We start from the raw sequence: 23,241 nt of genomic DNA on the forward strand, positions 1-23,241 counted from the left end.
AGTTTGTTTCTCCAATAAATATAAGGTAAAGCAACTCCATAACTGTCAGTCTTCTGTTTCATTGCTCCATTATCTCAACACATGGCTTCATTCTCATAGTCCAATATGTCTACTCCAGTTTCCTCTATGATATTGTGATTTATGCATGAGGAGTGAAGCGATGAGGAAGGCTGGGATGTAGAGGGAGGATTTCTTTCTGTTAGGGAAAGAACCCTGACAACTCTTATGTTTATAGTGCAATGGTCTGAACTTAGGCATAGAGCCATACTTAGCCGCAAGAGAGATTGGAAAAGTTTGCTTTAGCTGGATGACCATTGCTCAACAAAATACTCTTACATTGCGAGAGGAGGTTATTAGAGGGCAGCTCGCTGTCTCTGCCACAGTTCTTGCTCTTGAAAAGATAAGAATACTTGCATATCTTTCTTTTCACACGCAAAATTCACAAAGTTCTTTCCATTATGTCACCCATCCCAGGATTTCTAGCTAATGTGTGGTCTTCTCTTTCAGGGTCAATTATAGTACCAAGTGGTCTGACCATATATAAACTGAACTTAAAAACAAACAAACAAACTAAAAAACAAAGGCAGCTTATCTGTACACACTCCCCTCCCCATGCCAAATATGCAGTGGTTTGGTTAACATAGGCAATCGCAATACAACATACAATTTGAAAAAGGGTAAACAGAAATAAAACACTGAACAACTGCTCAAGAGCTATTAACCTATTTCACTTGGTCAGAATTATGAAGCCTTTAGGCAAAGGCAGAGAGGTAAATCCCCTGGTAAATCCATATGTCAGCCCTGTACTGCTTTCTAGGACAAATCCCTATGTCCTTCACAGTTGAAATTTGTTGTGCTAAGTGGTCCTTCCTTTTCTGTTGTCTTCTGTACCCTTTATGAGATCTACAGAGCATTTGCAGCTAAAGTTTTCCTGATGCAGTTTTGGGATAGAACACTCACAGGCTTCTGCAGACATGTAGTCTCTGCAACAAAACATTTTTAGGAGCACCTGGGTGGCCCAGTTGTTTAAGCATCTGCCTTTGGCTGAGGTCATGATCTCCTGGTTCTGGGATGGAGCCCTGAGAGTCAGGCTCCCTGCCCGGTGGGGAGCCTGCTTCTCCCTCTCCCTCTGTTCCCTGGCTCTTGCTCTTTCTCTCTCTCAATCTCTATCTCAAATAAATAAAATCTTTTTACAACCTGACAATACATTTTTTAGCCAAAAAAAAAAAAAAGAAGAAAAAGGAGGTTTCTAGTGTTTTTACTTTTCATCAATTTCCTCTGCAAATGAACCCAGATGGAGAGCCTATCTGGACATAGAGATTAAGCCTGAACACTCTCATCTGTGTATTGGTGTTTGTGGTTTGTCCTTCAGGATCTCTCAGATGATAGGAAACTGCAACCTGGCCAGTTGTTTAACATTTAACAGTTATCACTGAGTTCTTATTGTACCAAGTTGTATTGTCAGTACAAGTTTGATGGTTGTCCAATTTTTTTGTGTATTTTTCAAAACGTAGATCTTTTAGAATTATGCATTTTTCATCAGAACTTTGAAAACTCAAAAAAAAAACTTTGAAAACTCATGTCTATGTGTTTATGTCTGGGAACTCAATGTGCCTTTCAATTAAAAGATTTATCAGACAGTTGTCTAATTAGTTCCCATAGATAATTGCATCAGTCTTCCTGGCCTTTGTCAATGTATCTATAATCCTATAACCAATGTTAGTAAAAATGTTAATTTTTTTTACATATTTTCTAACTTTGTTGGGATTTATAGTTTTGCTGTGATTTTAAGAGGAATTAAATTTAAAATGTGTTCCCAATCCACTTCCATTTAAAACAACAAAAAACATACAGAGATGTGAATAAAGACTAGAGCTTTACAAATGAGAATATTTACCAGGACTATTTCCAACTCCCAAACTATTTGGGAAGACAAAAATATTTTAATAATACAGTTTTCTTTTTATCTATAATAAGTAAAAGTGTAAGTTATAAATTCATTTATTTTTACTTTTAATTTTTTGTTGTCATTGACGTATTTAATATGATATTATTCACCATACTGCATATTACAAAGTTAGTGTTACATTCTGAGAATTTTGAACAATAGAACTAAGTTAAAACGATCGACTAAATATATCACAATCTCTCCCATGACTGTGACAGCATGAAAAGCAAGATGTATTTTATATGTAAATAAATGTGGTTTGGAGCTACGTTTTTCATTCTCAAGTGATAGTAGAACTTTCTGATTGATGGCTTTATGTTAATAAATAGCTGGACTTTGGGAGACTGGGCTGTTGGAAAACACAAAGCAACTGAACAGTGGAGCAGTGGAGAGGAGCATTTGTGTGCATTGTGAATGAAGTTACATATTTATACTTAAAATGCTATTTGTCATACATTTTAAATCTTTTGACCTCATATGAAACTTTTTTGATCAATCTTTAGAACTATTTTTTTGTTTATCTCTGTATAAATTCACACATATTCATCAATCTGTCTACCTGGGCATGATTTAATTAAATGAGGATTTCACCTGACTTCTTAGCTGATTTTGATAATATACCCACATTTTTTTCTTCAAAGCCCCTAAAGAACAATGTACAATAAATAAATGTATAAAAACTCAAATACTATTCTGTTTTTGTGATGTTTGACATAAGCCAAGTAATGTGCTTCACAATAGGCCTGGACAAGTATGATGAGAGAGGTAGATTATTCCAATGCTAAAACTTCTTCCTTGTCTCTATTACTCCTTTAAACTTTGAATCTACTTGTATCCTTTCCAGTTCATAAATTATTCTTTGAAGGATATGTTGTAAAAATATCCCTAATATTGGCTCCCCCTGCCCTTGAAACCATATTTTGGTGACTCGAAGAGCTAAATCTGAGTGAATTTAAAAGAAATAAGATATTTTGTGGGGAACTTGGGTGGCTCAATCAGTTAGGCATCCAACTCTTGATTTCAGCTCAGGTCTTGATCTCAGGGTTGTGAGTTCAAGCCCTATTTTTGACTCCCAGTGTGGAGCCTACTTAAAGATGATATTTTTAAAGGGGAGAAAATAACTTGTGTGGGACCTGAGAGAAATGGCATCAAGCTAGTTTGTATTATCCATTTCATTTTGTTTTGTTTCTTAGTATGTAGAAAGGAACTGTGTGTGTGTGTGTAATATTCCTGAGAATAAAATTGCACAAAATATAGAGTAAGGAAGGAAGAATAAAAAATTGCTAGAGCATAAAACTTAAATGGACAGAGGAGATTCTGTCTAGAAAATAAACAGATTCAGTTAGTATAGTACTTTGACAATTGATTCAAGTAACAGTTGGAAAGAGAGTACATAAGGTGCAGATCCTGAGAGTGGGTATGTGTGGTAGTGGGATTCTGTAGAACATTTTTTTAATGTTGAAATTAAACCAGCAAAGGGTAAATCAGGACATCTCCTGAAATTAGGGAAAAGGGAGGAAGGAGAGCTAGAATTTTTGAGGAGAGCAAAGACAGTAAAGGAGCCATCTAGGAGAGTGGGAGATGAAGGACCTGGAGTTGTGTGATTGTTGGACAGCCTAAAAGTTCCTAAGGTTTGTGCCATCACATAAGTAAGGCTGATTAGTTGCAAGAATGCAGAAATAAATGTAGACAATTGGGTTAACTCAGAAGTGGTGCTTTTTCCAAGTGAGTTTAAATTAAAAAAAAAGAGGGGAGAGACAAGGAATTGGTAAAAGAAACATTATATTGATTGACCATGGTATTTAAGATGGCTAAAGACAAGAGGACACCCAATAGGTAAGAGGCAGTGGAAATGCAGTAACATTTGTAGCCCCTATGGTGTAGAGAGATTCTTGGAGCCTAGATCCTTTTTTTTTTTTAAGATTTTATTTATTTATTCGTGAGATACACACAGAGAAAGGCAGAGACATAGGCAGAGGGAGAAGCGGACTCCTTTCAGGGATCCGGATGTGGGACTTGATCCCGGACCCTGGGATCATGCCCTGAGCCAAAGGCAGATGCTCAACTGCTGAGCCACCCAGATGTCCCTGGAGCCTAGATCTTGAAAGAAGTGACCTCAAATGCTAGTTGGCAAGGATCAGAGAAGGAAATGCCTGAAATTGAGATGAAAGATATGCAGAAATCTGTAAGGACAAGATCTGTGGTGAGTTGCTTTTGTAGGGTGAAGAATAGGAACATCAAGGGAGAGGACTCAAGGTGTCAGAAGTGAAGGTGTTGGAAGGATCATCTATACACATACTGAAATCCCAAAAAGACAGGTAACCAGTAAACAGGATGACAGTGAATTGGGAACTGAAGTCATCCAAAAATAAGGATTAATAATGTAGGTATTGGGAAACTGCATCAATAATTTTCATAATTGGAAATATAAAGTAATAACAAGAATTTTATTTTATTTTTTAAGATTTTTAAAAATTTATTTAGTCATGAGAGACACACACACAGAGAGAGAGAGAGAGAGAGGCAGAGACACAGGTAGAAGGAGAAGCAGGCTTCATGCAGGGGGCCCGACGTGGGACTCGATCCTGGGTCTCTTGGATCATGCCCTGGGCTGAAGGCAGGCGCTGAACCGCTGGGCCACCCGGGATGCCCTAACAAGAATTTTAAATGCAGATAGTTTTAGGGAAATGCAGGAGATAATAGTTTTAAGGATGGGATGAAGAACAGGAAACACCTTTTTTATATCCAGACCCAACGGTTCAACATCTTTTCAGTGGCATAGAGAACAGTTTCTATGTATAAAGACTATGTAAAAGCACTGACCTCTCAGGCAGAGTGCAGGTTTATTGGAACAAAAGGAGTAAGGGTGTTCAGAGAAAATATGAAGACAAAGTGGATTTTGCAGATGATTGGTCATTTCAAAAGGCATGATAGAAAGAGTTCAGGAATTGGGGAAGGCTTAAAAGTGATGAGAATAAGGAAGATTTAATCAATTTGTAGATTGGAATGCATAAGATGCCTAATAAAATGAAGGTTTAGGCTTCCTGTGATTACCTATTTGCACAGGATGAGAGGGCATAATGAAATCAATTCCATCATATTTGAGACAGATGACAGTGGCAAGGCTATGGATTTTAGAAGGGAAGGACATCCATTGATGTCTGGAACTTACTCATGATCCCTGTCAAGTGAAGCCAAGAGATGAGCAAAGTAAATTTGGGGCAGACCGAAAACCAAATTCGGAAGCTATGAAAAAAGTAAATGGCACTTGGCATGGTCAAAAACACAAAAAGGCCAGGTAGGATGAAGATAATTGAGATGAGGTCAGAAATGTGGCTAAAGGCCAAACCATGTAGAAACCAGCAAGCTCTAAAAGACTTGAGTTTAATTTAGAGTGAAATGAAGAGTCTTTAGAAGGTTTTGGGCAGATTTAGATTTAGAATGGCTAATATGAGATTTGTGTAAAATAAATATCCAGGTAAGCAAAAATGGTAGCTTAGAAAAAAGGCACAAGTGATAGAGGTGTTGAGAATTGGTAGGATATTGCCTATATTTTGGAATGAGGTCCAAATTAGATTTTTTGTTGGAATGGATATACACTTGAAGGACAGAGAAGAGTCAGAGATCATTTAAGATCCTTGTTCTAGCCGCCGACCATTGAGTTTCCATTTACTGAGATGTAGAGGGCTGATGGAGAGATTTTGTCTATATGGAGATAAAGTCAGGAGTTCTGTTTTCAACAAGCTGTATTTGAGATATCTATCAGACATGCAGATGGAGCTGTTAAATGAGAAGCTGGTTTTATGAGTCTCGAGTTCATGGATAGGGTTGAGGATTTAATTTACACTAATATTTTATGCTTTTATTTACATTTTTTCCTTAAAAATGTCATAGTTATACTATTGGTATTTTTTAGTCAGCATTTTAACTTTTCTCTGTATGTTTTTAAAAATGAGTGACACTTTCCTCTTTTCACCTTTCTTACCCTGCCTTCTGCTCATTCCTTCGAGAAGTTATAATTTGATTTCTATACTTATTAACTCTTCATTCATGATTTTATCTCCCTTTGCATTGCCCTTTCCCTGGGAACATGGTCCCATTTTATTTGCCTGCTCATTAAGTGTCTCTTTTCATTCTCCTCTCATTCTCCTATTCAGTTCAATATTGAGCTTTTCTTTTTTCTTTTTCCTAAAATAAAATATTTCATTTGAAAAATCTCTAGTATGTTATCTTATGGATGCAGGGCCTTCTCATATCAGTCTTGTTTTTTTATATATTTATTTTAATATTTTTATCTGCTGCTTTATACATTAACTCTTGTTATAGAAAAATTATTACCTGTTTACTGAATTTGATCTCTTACGTTTACGAGATTATCTTTTCTGAACATTTTGCTGATTCTTGGTTTTATATTCCTGTTTTGAATCTGAGATTCCCATTAGGTTGTTTTGAGAGTACTACATATAGCTTACTATACCCTGCCTCCAGGTCTGGTGCTGCATGTGTGGTGATATATACTTCCAGATGGTATGCCTATCTATGACTGGACCTTTGAGCATGGAACCTTTTGATTAATCTGTGTCTCTTGCACAGGGTTCTTTTCTGCTTTCTGGCCAAAGGGTCCTCATTATTCCCTCCTTCCCTTAGGGTAGATGTTTCTGTTGCCTACTGTTTAGTATGATAAGTGAGGGATAAAAAATCTGATTAGCCTGGTTGTCCCTCCAAACATTCCAAACATTCTAAGGCTTTTCCCTATCTCCAAGATGTCCCACATTTGAGTTCAGAACAACTCGTATAACAAACAGAATTGGTATAGAAATGAAAGCACACTCTGAGTTTAGTCACAATCTTCCTACCAAATGTATGCCAGGAATTTAACTAAATACTTTGTATGGAATTAACCATCAGATGCATGAAATAAATCATATTAGTATCCCCAGTTTGCAGAAGAGGGTTGTATCAGAGTCCAAATCATTTTACCAAGGTCAGTATAAAATAATCCATCCAATTTCCGTTTGGCAACATGGCCCATACCTAATCCACCATGATTTTCTAGCAGGTCTCAATGAGATGTGTGTGTGTATTTCCTTTTCTGTAATTTGGGTGTTGTCCTTTGTCCACTCTGGATCTCCTATTTCAGGAATGACTCCTTTTTGTTCTACCTATCTTTTCTCAGTGATGTTCTCACATCGTTGCCCTTTCCTGGGGAATTTTCTTTTTTCTGAATTAATAGTGAAGGGATAATACAAATTACAGGCAAAGTATTTTTAGCAATTATCTATATTCATCATTTTAAGTCTAGCTACAACTTTGAAGTATTTAAAGTTTCCAGCACTGCAATTATGGCTGTTTTCCATGTTTTAATTGTTACTCTTTGTGTATGAATGTGAAAAGAATTTAGGATAAATCTGAATTCTCTTAAATTATATATAGCATTGTGTTTATGTCTACATTCCTATTTTCTTTTTTTTTTCCTATGGAAAGGGTCCAAAGATTTCATTAGTCTTCAAATTGTAGTAAACCACAAAGACACACTATGTAGGAGAAACATGTCCCTACATACGCATATAATACTATGCTTCTATTTTCTAAATAAAATGGGAAACTAAAAAATGCATACAGACCTAGCTACATGAAAATAAATATTTTTCATTGGATTTACCATTGGAAATGAGGGTAAAAAGAGATCCGTGAAAGTACAAAAATGCTAAATCCTAAATCTTGCAAATATAGGAGAACAACAAATGAACATTTCTCATTTCCTCATAAAATGTAACATTATTTACAGACCACATAAAACACGCAAAATCGCTGTAATGGTAGTAAATATGTATTATCATTCTAAATCAAGCCATAACTAATGACACTCTGGGAAAGGTTTAGCTTATACTGAGGCTAGGTGTCTTGCAAATGAAAAGCTATTTAAGTGCTAAAATCAATTGACTATATAATACCATGTTTTCTGATGGGAATAGTGCACAAAAGATGCCTGGAAGTTGTTTGTTACAATGGCTAAATCAGATTCTACCTCTGGTTATTATCAACCCATACATTCGTCATTATAAACTGCTTCATATTTATTTTATTATATTGATTTACTTTAGCACCCAAGACAGTTTGTACTCCTACAAAATTCAGAAAACATTGATTTACTTAAATTATTCAATACTTTACTGTATGGCTATTATGTCATTTAACATTTTAGACAAATCAATACAACTTTTTTTAATTGCCTGTCACATACCTAAGGTATCGCAAATGTGTATCGCTGGAATCATTAATTTGCACTATGTTGATGACATTTTTATAAATCAACTAGCTTAAAACCATAAAGTGGCATATGTGGGGGGAAGTACTAGGATATGAAATGAATAATTTAAGCTAGTTGGAATATATAACTGCAGAATACTTTATTAAGTTTATAATAATTCTATTTCTCAAATAGCTGAAAGGTGGACTGCTGTCTTCTGAGGACATTGTGTATGATTTCTTTCCCCTCTTTTAAGTCTACGTAAGTATGACAGATGAGATGCTAAGTAACCTCAATGCAATGTTTTCTATTCTGAGAACTCTTCTATGGAGAATTTTGACTACAAGGTAGAGGAACCACACTGTATTTGTGCAGAAAAAAATATACTTCAAGCATATTTTTGTATATCAAGTGATAGTGTGCTATCCTTGTGTTTTAGACGAGACCAAAATAATCAAAATGGTAAAAAGAACTCATCCAACAAAATGATCATCCAAAAGTGTTATAGGTCAACTTGCTGACACTATGTCCTTTTCGAACATTCTAGAAAAAGTTATTGTGCATGTCTCAGTTTTCAACCTAGGATATAAGGCCTGCATGGGCAAGAATTTACATCTGCTTTACTAATTATATATATATATATATATATATATATATATATATATATATACACACACACACTCATATGTATATATACACACATATATTACATATATTTTACATGTAATTACATTCCTAATAATAGGTAATCAGTAAATTCCTAATAATAGGTAATATAAAAGTAAATATTTCTTGATAAGCAATGGATCAGAAAGTATGATAATTGTTCTGTATTTTATTTAACTTGGGTACTAGCACATGATGCTTGAGGAAGCTACATTTGTATTTTCCTACTATATCTAATAATATTGTGTTACATAAAATATGTGCAACATAACAAAAGGTCATGTTTAAGTGGATATGGTGGTCATATTACATTGAAGCTGTATTTGAACCCAGTATCATTATTGCTAAGATATCAGCTATACATTATAGAATGATGAGAAATATAGCAGAGCTTGAAGAAGAAAATAATAGTCACCCAAAGTCACAGCAGCCAAAAGATAGCAAGATAAATACCATTTGTATTTTGGAGAATAATTTTGCACTTGCATATAAATTACTATACTCCAAGACTGCCCTGACAATTCTGTTTAATACTGTCACATATCAAAATACATTTAGAATTACCTACTTTAAATTTAGCGATATTGTAGCCTTGAAGAGTGTATATTGTATGAATGAGTGTGTTGTTACAGTTATACTTGTAATAATTATTTATGTAACTATTTAGTCATTGATTTTATACTGTGTTTGAGGCATCTATTATGATCCAGAAATAGCTGTAGATAATTTCTTGCAATTGAAGAACTTTAGGTCTGAGAAAGGAAAGTACAAATGAGAACCTTAAAAGTGTGCTCGAAGTGATAGACTACAGGAAGAACACGGTGTAGGAATATGAACTATATCAGTGCTTCTAAAATCATGTCTAAAGCATCATTACCCTCTCATCTGTCATAAACTAATACTTCTGAAGAATCCAACAAGAAACTGAAATTCCGGAAAAATGAAAACAAAACATGGAACATATCAATTTTCATTATTAGGTTTGGTAAGGATAAAAGTATATCCAATAGATCAAAATAAACATAGCATTAAAAAAAGAAAATATTCACAAAACATATACTTGTTGATCCTTAAAAATGAACAGACTGGAGATGAGCTACAAGAATCAGTTTTGCTCTAATAACACTGTGTCCTTACACATCACACCTAGTCAGAAATTTATGAATGAAATAGCAGTTCCCTGTATAGAATATTTTTAGGTCCACTTTAAGGAGGTCTATCAATATTTACAGTTTTTATTGTGGTGAAAGTGCTTGTTATGTACTTACTACCAAATCTAGAGTGGATTATAACCTCACTACTTGCAGGAGGTAATACATATTTAACCTCTTATATAGTTTGAAAAATATATGTCAAAGAAGCGAGACAGAGGTGCATGTTGATAAAAGTAGGAGAGGAGATTATAAAGCAAGTTCAGCATACTAATTTATAATTTTTATCCAAATGTAGAGTTATACTTGGTTTTTGAAGTATACTCCCCTAAAAATTTATAGTATAAATCTTTTCAGTTTAAGCAAGTTTTTTGATGAAAAAATGTTTAAAAATAGATTCAAATCCGTGGATCTATCATTGATTGATCTAATTAATGAAAAATACAAAGCAGGGATCCCTGGGTGGCGCAGCGGTTTGGCGCCTGCCTTTGGCCCAGGGCGCGATCCTGGAGATCCGGGATCGAATCCCACATCAGGCTCCCGGTACATGGAGCCTGCTTCTCCCTCTGCCTGTGTCTCTGCCTCTCTCTCTCTCTCTCTCTCTCTCTCTCTCTCTCTCTCTGTGACTATCATAAATAAATAAATAAATAATTTTAAAAAAAACAAAAAAACCCCAAAATATACATTTAATTTTCTAATTTGTCTAATACTTAATAATAAAATTTTTAAAATAGGCTTTGCTAATTTTTTAAAAGATTTTATTTACTTGAGAGACAGTATGAGTGAGAGAGAGAGAGAGAGGAGAGGAGAGGGAGCACAAGCAGTGGGGAGGGGTAGATGGAGAAGCAGACTCCGTGTTGATCAGGGAGCCTAATATGGGATTCCATCCCAGGACTCTGGGATAGTGGCCTAAGTGGAAGGCAGGCAGACACTTAACCCACACGGCCACCTAGGTGCCCCAGGTTTTGTTATGACTTTTAACCTGATAAAAATATTTTTTTCTTGAAAAACATAAGATGATTAGCAGGATAACATTAAACTTTTCCATGTAATTTAGAAATATATCAGAAAGTAGAGACTTTTCAGAGTAAATCTATTTATCATAATTGACTTGAGTTGTGCTCTAATTCTCCTTCTGTAAGGAAAAAGCAAAGATAAAGTTGCTACTATGATCCATTCAAAATGTTGTCTTCAAGATTTCTGAAGTGTCCTAGCCAGAAGCATATCCCATAAATGTATTCTGCAGGCAATCTTTAATGCAGTAATCTAAATTGTTCAGATATGGGATATACATTGCAAATATTATTGTCATTTTTTGTATTACTATGTCCTTACAGTTTATCCCTAGTAAAAACATGTTTTCCATTACATGTGATTGATTCTGTCAAATACAGCTTCACATCACACTCCTTGCTCATGCCTATACCTGAAATTCTCCACAGTCCCCCCACCCTGCTAGGTGGCATGCTAGGGTAGTCAGCGCTTATATTTTACATGTTAGAGTAAATGTTACCTCGGAGAGGCATAATCAGAGTTAAGTGAATTCTATTCATTCTCTCAAAACATCCTATACTTGTAGAACCTAATCCAATTTCATATTATGTATCTGGCATGTGTTACAGATTTTGATAAAGTTAAGGACCATGTCTCATTCCTCATTATGCATCCATTTTTTAACGTGCTGATGATACATAGGAGGTCTTTACTGATCACATGCTGAATGAATACTTGAATATGATTATTTGCAATGGCATAGGTTGAATATATATATAACTGAATGCTTTTTGGACTTGCCAATGATTTCCAACCTTGTCAGTCACTCAACTGGATGATTTAAGTTGCTTTATTACTGTGTTTCTGCTTGCATTTGACTCATTAGAATCAATTTAAGACAATCAAAGTTTTGTGTTTTTAAAAAGAAAGCCAAATTAACATGTAGAATCAGAAGCAATTAAATCTGTATTTTAAACATTTTCAGTATGTCCATATGAGACATAGTTAGTTTCATAAAGAACTATGATTCATAGCAATATATTCTCTTAGTGTTATATCTCAACTTACTTCTACACAGTGTAATTAATTACCTGAGGAGCTTCTACTTAAACATTTCTCCCAGTAGGTCACATGATTTCTGTGGGATATGCATTTTCATTACCAGTAGCACAGCTAATGTGATAAATAAGTGGAATCACATCTTTAAGAGTGCAATTATACAGAGGGATTGATGGCTTCTATAAAAGCATCTAAAACTTAGGCTAATAATGCTGCATATTAGGTGTGACTTTTTAGTAGTTTTGAAGGAAAACCAAATTGTACATAGAATAACACTTTAGAAAATAGAATAACCATGTAATTTGCAGAAATAAGAATGACCTACCTACAAAGCTTTGGATGAGCAGGAGAATCAGTTGTTGATGGGCTTGAAAGCATTTGTCTTACATATGACTTTTTTAAATATACAACTACTTTTGTTCTATCAACTTCCTAATTTGCAAATTCTAGGCTTAGATCCTAAAGTATGTTATTTTATCACTAGTATCACTCTATATTACTAGTTAGCTGTTTTATTTTATTTTTTTGTTTGTGAAGGACAAATTGAACACTAATTAATTTAATTTGTGTTAACATTATCTCTAAATAATCTGATTTGGTATGATCCCATTACCAGATTCCCTTACATAAGAACAATCTCATTAACAAGGCCCTGAGATGTCACTTTAGATCCATTTGGTAACAGAGATACAGGCATAAACTCATTACATGAGGCACTCCCCATTCTTAAATTGATGAGGTTTGCTCTAGCTATTGTTTGGGAGTAATATGCCTATAATCTAGTATTTCTGGAAGGAATAAAGAAAATCACTGTTTTTAAGAGAAAAGCTTATAAAGAGAAGGAAAGAGGAAGGAAAGGAAGGAGGGAAAGAAAGCAAAGACAGACTGAAAAATTAAAGGTATAAATGATTTCTTAATCACACTACACAATAAGGTAATACTTATTAAGTTATAGAAACATTTTAACCTGCGCTACTCAACCCCATAGAGGTTCTGATTATGACTCAATGCTATTAAATTATTTGAAGACAGACAACTATAAATACTTCGCCATTGTTACTGAGACTGTCTTGTATCTTCAAGGAAACTGATATGAATGTGCATCTCTTATTTGAATATTCGTTAAAAATTAGCAATACACTAAGTCTACTGACAGTATTTGATTGATAAATCTAAGATCCTGTGTTATTTCAGTACCCTCCTCTTACTGAAATATTGAAATATAATGGGTGGTTGAGTACGGATGTGTGCAGGAAGCCAATGCTCAGGGCACCAGACAGAAAGCAAAGCTTCTTTATTTCCTTTATGTTAGGATTCAAACTGAAGTACTGTGGGCAAATTAAAACTGATATGACAGGAAAGTTTTCTGATACCCTCTTTCATTTCCAAGCTGGTAGATATCTGGATTTTTTATGTGGCTAAAATGAAAGCATGAATTGTAGGGAGATAAGTTTTAATTTTTTTTTAAATGTGTAAGTTTTATTTAGGAAAATAATAGCATTATAAGCTATCTAAGGAAGAATAGGAGTTTCTACCTTAATCCTTCTTTCCTGATTCCCACTCCCCAAAGGTAAACCTATGCGACTCATTCATCTATTTCTTCTGGCATATTGCATTGTATTTCTAAACACTGGAATCGCTAATGTCACAATTTCTAGATTTTTCTGTTTATGAATAGTTGTCTGCCTGCTGTGGATTGTGATGATGTAACCTTGTTCAAAGTCCTGTTACCCATCTTCCTCGCCACATACTTTCCAGTGCTCAAGTCTCAGTTCCTGGCTCAATGTTCTACTATTTAATTTTATTATTATAATAATAAGTAAACTGGCTCCCATCATTTATTGTTCCTATTACATTTCCTGTTTGGGACAGCATTTTGCTTTTCTTGGAGCTAGTAATTATTTCATGTGAGTGTATGTGTGTATTTTCTTTCTTCCTATCACTGATTGATTAACCTAGGCTTTCCAAGAGAACTGTAGAACTCATCTCAACATGCTCAAATATTTTATCAGGTAAGATATCCATTCCATCTTTTTTTTTCTTGGACTCACGTTTCCTGAAACACTTGGTGTTCATCTTGCTTCCTGAACTGGTTGTGTTCTAGATCTGACAAAGAGCTGTTGTAGAGGAACATTTTATTTTGTTCCTGGGAAGTCTTGTGCCTTTTTTCTGTATTGAATACTTATCTTTCATTTGGGGAATATAAATAATAGTGAAAGGGAAAATAAGGGAAGGGAGAAGAAATGTGTGGGAAATATCAGAAAGGGAGACAGAACATAAAGACTGCTAACTCTGGGAAACGAACTAGGGGTGGTAGAAGGGGAGGAGGGCGGGGGGTGGGAGTGAATGGGTGACGGGCACTGGGTGTTATTCTGTATGTTAGTAAATTGAACACCAATAAAAAAAAAAAAAAAAAAAAAAAAAGAATACTTATCTTTTGTTTCCCACACTGTTTATTTTTTATGATTCACTTTTATCATTTTTATGAAACATGTACTCTAGTAGCTTTCTGAAAAACAATACATGAAGATAAATATTTTGAAGCTTGCTATTCTTAAATGGTCTTTGTACCATTTGATATATTCTTTATATCCTTTGATATTTAGGTTGACATTGATATCCATTTTTGATTTAAATATAAAGTTTATTGATATTTTGGTCAAAACTGCAGGTTTTTTACTATTAGCTTTGTGACACTCACTAGCTACTTGCTCCCAATATTTATTTGCATTGTTTTCCCTTTATTTCCTTTGTGGTGTCTGTGTGCTTATCAGAAAGACATCAACTGGGGATCCCTGGGTGGCTCAGTGGTTTGGTGCCTGCCTTTAGCCCAGGGCGTGATTCTGGGTCCCAGGATTGAGTCCCACATCAGGCTCCCTGCATGGAGACACAGCCCTCTGCCTGTGTCTCTGCCTCTCTCTCTCTCTCGCTCTCTCTCTCTCTGTTTCTCTCATGAATAAAATCTTAAAAAAAAGACATCAACTATCTACCATTATCAATTAGATTTGGTTACTGTAGAGACTGAATAACGGTGGCTTAAATCAAATATTTCTCTCTTCAGGTAGCTGTCTAAATATCCTCAGTTGAAGGCTGACATGATAGCTCCCCTATATTAGGAATCTAGTTTATTGATTCTTAAATCTCTACTGTTCCACCATATGGCTTCCATTTTATCATTTGCCATGGCTGGCCCAGCCACTTGCATGCATGTCAGTTAGCAGGAAGAGGAGAAGGGAGAGTAGGGCACCCATTACCTTTAATGGCATTGCCAAGAAGTCACACATATCAAAAACTTTATACTTTGCAAGCCAAAAAAATATAATTATTTTCTTTTCTGAACACTCCATTTGCATAGCATTGTGATATATTTTTAAAGAATGCATTTCATTTATGTTGCCTGGCTTTATACATTTACTGGAATTTTTTTAAAACTAAGAACGCTGCCTCCTAAAAAAAAAACAAACAAACAAACAAACAAACAAACAAAAAAAAAAACCTAAGAATGCTGCTTATTTCTTCTGAGCTGTTTCGTTTTGTTGGTTTTTTGTTTTTGCTATTGGTATGGACACATGCATGGTGATCTCTGGAAAACTATAATTAAAAATAGGGCAGTAAGGTGGCGATTGGAAACACTTTTTGGATGGGTTTCGTTAACAGAGTAAAGAATTTTACCATAGTGTGGTTAATAAGAGTATGTTAATCCACTGGGCAAATCTGAAATGTCATTATGTTTTGACGTTTGGTCTGTTCCACTGCTCAGAAAGAATCCTGGGAAGTATGTTAAGAAGAGAGCAGAGGGGTGTCACCATGCGCTTTGCAGGCTTGCATTCATTCTTAATTTCATTCCTTCTCTGAGTTTAGTTATTTGATTCCAGAGCCTTACTAACCCAGCCTTCTCAGAGACGTTACTTTCTCTATTATGCTGTGGTGGGAAATCTACATTCTCTTGGTAGCAAAGCCTTGCAGAAAAAAGTCTAGGGGCCTCAGTCATACTACTTGCAGTCTTAACTCTCACATTCCAGCCTTCAGAGATAGTTGTTGCATCCAAAGTTCTGAGACCCCTGTTTTCTGTTGGATAAATTAGCTGCTATTAATTGGCTCCATGACTGTAAGGATTATCTTCCTTTCACTGCTAAGTCAGTTGTCCTTATTTATCTACTTTCCCTCAAAATTCATCAACATTTTTTATCTGTACTTGTACTGGAATACAATTTGATATTTTATTTGTATTGCTGGGGTTTAAGGAGGGAACAGAGAGAAAACCATTGGATAAATCCTTCGTACATAAGTGGAATTTTCCTAAATTTACTTATGGAGTAGCTTTGAGGGTAACAAAGGAATATTTTATCTTGTAAAAAACAAGAGCAGGGAATAGAGATGTGTTGCTCCCAAATGGCAAACTGCTGAGATTGCACCTGTATGAGATACCTGGAAGCTAGATCTCAGGTCTCTGAACTCTCATCCTCAGCAAGCGGACATGACACAAAGCAGGAAGGCCAAGAAAGACTTCAGCAATGAGGACAGGCCATTTTTCAATTTGTAGGCTACCCAAGCAGAAAGAGGACCCTCCTGAGACATAGTCATGTTCTATCCCTCTGTTAGAACTGTCAACCAGATGCTACCTAGAAACACAGATCTTTGATAAAGTCCTGTCTTTTGTCAACACACTAAAAGTCTTATCCCTATTACATCATAAGACTCATAACACTTCTTTTGTGCATGTTACTAAATTCCTCCTACTGGAACTTTACTAGAACCAGGATTAATCTAATCACTGAGTAGTTAAAAGTGTGACAGGAATCCTGAGATTTTGCTCAGCCTTTCTGAAATGCTTTAATCAACTTTTAAAATTACCTTTCTTTATAAGCTAAACAATTATTTTTACGTGTGATATAGCCATAATTATGGAAAGAAAAGCATTGAATTAAACATACTACCTGGAGTGTGGCTAGTTACATTAGACTGCACTTGGTGTAATAGTTTTTTGTTACTTCTGTAATAAGTTGCCACAAACTTAGTAGCTTAAAAGAACCACAGAAATTTATTATGCTACAGTTCTAGATATCAGAAGTCTAAAAGGAGTCAGAAAGGCTGCATTTCTGTTCAAACTCCTTGTGGGAAAGGGAGAAGGCAAAAACTGGAATCTGTACCTTTGCCTCTTCTAGTTTCTAGAGAGCATCTTTATTCTTCTCTCATGATCCCATCATCACATCGTCTGAACCTCTGCTTGTTATTGTATCTCCTTCTCGGACTCTAACCTTCTGGCCTCCATTTTATAAGAACCTTTGTGATTGTGTTGGGCCCACCTAGGTAATCCAGGATAATGGTCTCATCTCCAGGATTCTTTTTTTTTTTTAATGCCTTTTAAAAAACTATTTATTTATTTATTTGAGAGAGAGAGAGAGAAACAGATAGAAGAGCCTAAAGTAGGGAGGAAAGGGAGAAGCAGACTCCCTGCTGAGGATACCATACAAGTGGGTCTCAATCCCAGGAGCCAGGGATCATGACCTGAGCTGAATGCAGAGGCTCAACCAACTGAGCTACTCAGATGCCCCTCACCTCCAGGATTCTTAAGGTAATAACCAGTAGTCCATTTGCCATGCAAGGTAACATAATTACAGGTCTGGATATTAGGAAACAGACATCTTTGAAGAACAATTATTTGGTCTACCATGCTTTGGAATCATGAAATTATCTCTAATTATTAGATCTACTTACAATACTTAGTATGTTGTTACTTAAACACACACACACACACACACACACACACACCACAATATTCCAAAGACTGTGCTCCATCTTAACTTTCTCTTAGGTAAACATTTTTCTTCCAACATAGGGATTTTATCCCCAAAATATATAGCTATCATTTTTAAATAATGAACATAGTTCTATTATATAAAATAGTCATTTACAAAGATGTTTTAAGATGTGTGTGTTAACAGAAATGACAAACATAGGGGAAATCTTGTATTTCCTTTTGGATACAATAGTAAACATGCTATGTTGTTACTCAGTCTTAAAAAAATTGTGTATGTTGACAATTCTAATGTTAATTGTGTATTTTGTACTAAGAAGCATGTTTGTGTTTATTGAGTTCTTTTTGAGTCTTTTGCCAATCAGTTACAAATAAATGGAACATGTAGTTATTTGGTTAAAATAACCGTTGAAAAATAGATATTTGTGCAATTTAGTTGCTAAACTCATAGAAAAAAACTATAATATATTGAACATGTGCCTGTTAGTTATTCTAAGCCTAACAGTTTAAATCCTAACCTCAGTGAGATTTCCATGTTAATTGAGTATGCCAACCAGGTATCTAGCTATTCTTGGAGTGTTGTCATTTCAAATATTTGGTCACCTTCTTTTCAGACCATTTTGTTTTGGAAAATATGCTCAGAATGCAATTAAGATATACTTTGAGAAACTGCAAGGCACATACCAGGAGAAATGTTAGCACACACAGAAAAAGCAAGAGCCACTTACTTTTGTATTACTAAACAAGCAAAGACTTACTTTGTATAAGAGAAAAAATCCACATAGGCTTTTTGTGTACCCTCAGTTCATGTGCTTTGTTAATTTTTTAAAACTTTTATACATGGGATTCTTAACTAATTTGATTCTTTTTTACTGGCATTCATTAAGCTTTTCCTCTCTCCTGGATCTCCTCAAAACATAAACACCCAAATCTCTCTCATCCTTGACTTTCTTAATTTCTGCACCATTTTCATCTCTGCCAAGTTTCTTGAAAGAACAATAGGCCGGTATAATCCCAATTCATACTACAGTGCTCTGCCTTCAAATTTATAACTCCCTTTTTCCTCTGAAACTTCTTTCTAAAATAAATTCTATATTCAAAACAAATAGGAATTCTGAGTGCCTGTCTTGATCATCAATTGTTTAAGTATCTGTGTCATCTTCCTTTTTTATTTTTCTCCTGTACCCCTCCATATTTCCTTTTTCTTTTAAATCTGAGGATCTGAGGATCCACCCCATGATATGCAGGATTCCAAAATGGCAGCCCAAAACTGTGCCACCCTATACCTGTGAAATATGATGTAATATCACCTCTGTGATCATATCATGTTGTATAGCACAGGAAATTTATTTGATTGGACATGAACTAATCCTGTGAACCATTTAAAAAACAGTTTCTATCTGGCTTAGCAGATGGAAACATTTGAAACAGAAGGATGTGATGCACTGTGGATGGCTTGAAGATAGAGGAGATTATCTGACATGGAAGTAGGTGGCTTCTAGAAGCTGAGAGCAGCTCTCATTTAACAGACATTGAAGAAATGAGGACTTCAGTCTTACAACTTCAAGGAACTAATTTTCTTTTGAGAATCCAAATGAGCTTGAAAGGGAGAGCCCTGAATTCTGGATGAGAAAATAGCTGGTCAACATTTTGATTTCAACCTGAACAGAGAATCTAACCAACCCTGCTACACTTCTGACTTACAAAAACTTGAGTTATTAAGTGGGGATTCTTTTAAGTTAAATGGTTTATGGTAATTTATTACACAACCATAGAAAATTAATATATATTCTTTAAGATGTTCCTTTTATTATTGATATTTTTGTATACAGGAAAATGCCATCCTGTCTTGATGTTTAAAAACCACTTGAATATTCATAAACACTATATATATATATATATGTTTATATTTATAAATATAAAGAGGAACCAGTTGTTGAAGGCGATCAGTTTATATAGTCAGATTGAGAACAACTGAATAGAAATCATCACTCCATTAGTCAATATAGACATATAACAGGCATTCAGTGTAAAATCCAAGTTCAAGTTCCACAGACCAAATGTTTTATATTTAAACAATATTTTGCTATCAACCATCCTAGAAATAGTCAGAACTTTATTCATGAATTTTAGTCTAGAAATCTCCATCGATTTGAAACAAAATTGCATAGATAACCCAATTATCCTTCCTTTCACACTTGTTGATTTCTATCTCTGGAGGATTATTTTCAACATACTTGTAGAAACTAAAAATATTTAAGTTCAGTAGTCTAGAATAATACTTCCAAAAGTATTTTATTTTTTTATTTTTGAATTAAAAAAGGATATGTGAATTAGAAATGCTAAATACCTAAGAGTTCTCATCTGAATTCACTGATATATCTCTCTTGTAACACAATACCAATCCATAACAACTGAAAATAAAAATTTAAGAAGAAAGCAATAAGTCAATATGGCAGTCACAATAAAGAATTTGCTATCCAGGGCAGCCCAGGTGGCTCAAGCAGTTTAGCACTGCCTTTGGCCCAGGGCCTGATCCTGGAGACCTGGGATCGAGTCCCACGTCAGGCTTTTTGCATGGCGCCTGCTTCTTCCTCTGCCTGTGTCTCTGCTTCTCTCTCTCCTCTCAGTGTATTCTCAGAAATAAATAAATAAAATCTTAAAAAAAAGAATTTGCTATCCAAAAATTTATATTTGTATATTGAGGCATTTGCCGCACATTCAGAGTGTCAAAAAGAAATATCTGTATTACTTTGTTAAAAAAATAGAATCAGGACAGTTCAAAGATATACAAACTCGGTGAGTATGTTGTGTTGAAAGTTTTTTAAAATTGTTTTACAGACGGCTAAATCACAGGTGATCAACTACATTTCTCCCTACATTTTTATTTTTATTAAATTTATTGAGCTAAAGTCAAAAGACAGAGAGAAAGAGAGAGAGAAAGAGAAAGAGAGAGAGAGAGAGAGAGAGAAATGGGGAAAAAAGAACATAGATCCCGAGTTATACATTATGTAAGTTTGAGATACTGAGTTTATGGTTTATCAAAGATTTGACTTGAACTATACTGTAGATTAATTGGACCTAACATGTATATGCAGAACATTTCATGCAATAGCAGGATACACATTTTTCTCAAACACATATAGCACATTCTCCAGGATAGACTGTGTATGAAGTAAGAAAACAAATCTTAGAAAATTTAAAATTGAAATAATAACAAGTATCTTTTTTTGACAATAGTGATATGTAACGAGTAATTAGTAACAGGAGGAAAGGTGGAAAATTCACAAATATGTGTCAATTAAACAATATGCTCCTGGACAACCAGTGGGTCAAAGAAAAAATCAAAAGAGGAATAAAAAATATCTTGAGAAAAATAAAAAGTGAAACACAATATTCCATATACACAGGATGGAGAAAAGACAGTCATAAGAGGGAAATTTGTAGTGATAAACACCTAAATTAAGAAAAAAGAAGGATCTTAAAGAACTTACCTTACATTTCAAGGAACTAGAAAGAAGAAACTCAGAAGTTTAACAGAAGGAATGAAATAACGATCAGAGCAGAAATAAATGCAATAAAAAATTTAAAAAGCAGTTGAAAAAATCAATGAGACTAAGAGCTGGTGTTTGAAAACATTTTACAAAATTTGACAAACAAGCTATATTAAGAAAAAAGAAAATTCAAATGAATAAAATCAGAAATGAAAGAGGACACAATGCAACTAATTATATGCCAATAAATTGGAGGAACTAGAAGAGACACATGGTTGTAAACATACTAACTACCAAGACTCAATCATGGAAAAATAGAAAATCTGAAAAGACCAATATTTAGTAAGGAGATTGAATCAGTAATCACAAATATCCAAACAAAGAAAACCCCAGGACCAAATGGTTTCACTGGTGAATTTTATCAAACAATAAAAGAAGAATCTTCACAAACTCTTCCAAAAACTTAGAGAAGGGAACTCTTCTAGCCTCATTGTATGAGGCTAGCATTACTCTGCTGCCAAGGTCAGATAGAGACACCAAATAAGAAACTATAGACCATATCTCTGAGGAAAATAGAAATTTGAAACTGGATTCAACAGGATATTAAAAGTCATACACCATATCAAGTAAGATTTATCCCTGGAATACAAGGATGATTCATCATACATAAATCAATCAATGTGATACAGGTTTATAGAATAAAAGTTGAAAATGATCATTTCAATAGATGCAGAAAGAAAGACATTTGATGGAATTCAACATCCATTCATGACAAAAACTCTCAATAAATTATATGGAAGGAACATACCACAACTCTATGTGATATATTTAAGGCCATTTATGACAAGCGCACAGCTAACATACTCAATGAAGAAGGAATGAAAACGTTTTTATACAAGATCAGTAGTTAGACAGGATATCTGTTCTTACCACTCCTATTCAACTAGTTCTGGATATTCCAGCCAGAGCAATTAGATAAGAAAAAGAAATATCCAAGTCAGAAAGAAAGAAGAAATATTTGCTGTTTGAAGATTATATGATCTTATAGATACAGAAAATTCTAAGGATTCCACAAAAAAAGCTATTATAGCAAATTCATTAAAATTGCAGGATTCAAAATCAACATAAAAAATTAGCCGTGTTACCGTAGACTAACAACAAGATATCTGAAAAAAGAAATAAAGAAAAGAAACTCATTTACAGTAGCATCAAAAACAATAAAAACCTGTATACTGAAAACTGGAAGACTTGGATGAAAGAAATGAAGAAGTTGTAAATGAATAAAAAGATCCAACCCCATGTTTGTGGACTGTAAGAACTGATATTAAAATAACCATGTTACCTCAGACAAATCAAAATTCCAATGGATTTTTCTCCTAGAAATAAAAAGAGAATTCTAAAATTCATACAGAACCACAGATGACCTTGAATAGCCGAAGTAATCCTAAGAATTAAGAGCAAAGCCAGGGGCACCACACTTGCAGATCTGAAATTATATTATAAAGCTATCATAATCAAAACAGTATGTTACTGACATAAAAATAGGTCGTAGACTATGGAACAAAATTGGGATCCTAGAAATGAACCCTCAGATATATAGTTTAGTAATATTTGACAAGGCAGCCAAGATACTTAATGAAGAAAGTAAAGTTTCTTCAATCAATGGTGTTTGGAAAACTGGATAATCATAAGTGGAAGAATTAAATTGGACTCCTATCTTACACCACTCACAAAAACTACCCAAAATGGATTAAAGACTATGAAACTCTTAATAAAAAAAAAACATAAGGAAAAGCTTTATCGGTTTCACAATGATTTTTGAATATGCCACCCAAAACACAAGCAAGAAAAGCAAAAATAAATAAATGGAATATGTGAAATTTTATCATAGCAAAAGAAAAAGTAACAATACAATGGGGGAA

At 34.5% G+C, this 23,241-nt stretch overlaps 1 long non-coding RNA gene across 1 annotated transcript in view; it reads left to right on the forward strand.

Annotated features, from left to right (window-relative positions):
* The first annotated feature begins 8,391 nt into the window (after window positions 1-8,391).
* LOC144284245 (uncharacterized) overlaps window positions 8,392-23,241 on the forward strand; it is a 96,574-nt gene continuing 81,724 nt past the window's right edge. The window contains exon 1 of the long non-coding RNA XR_013352611.1: window positions 8,392-8,459. This is a non-coding gene — a long non-coding RNA (uncharacterized LOC144284245). The remainder of the gene's footprint in view (window positions 8,460-23,241) is intronic.

Source organism: Canis aureus, chromosome 15, assembly GCF_053574225.1.
Source record: "Canis aureus isolate CA01 chromosome 15, VMU_Caureus_v.1.0, whole genome shotgun sequence".
Taxonomy (NCBI): Eukaryota; Metazoa; Chordata; class Mammalia; order Carnivora; family Canidae; genus Canis; species Canis aureus.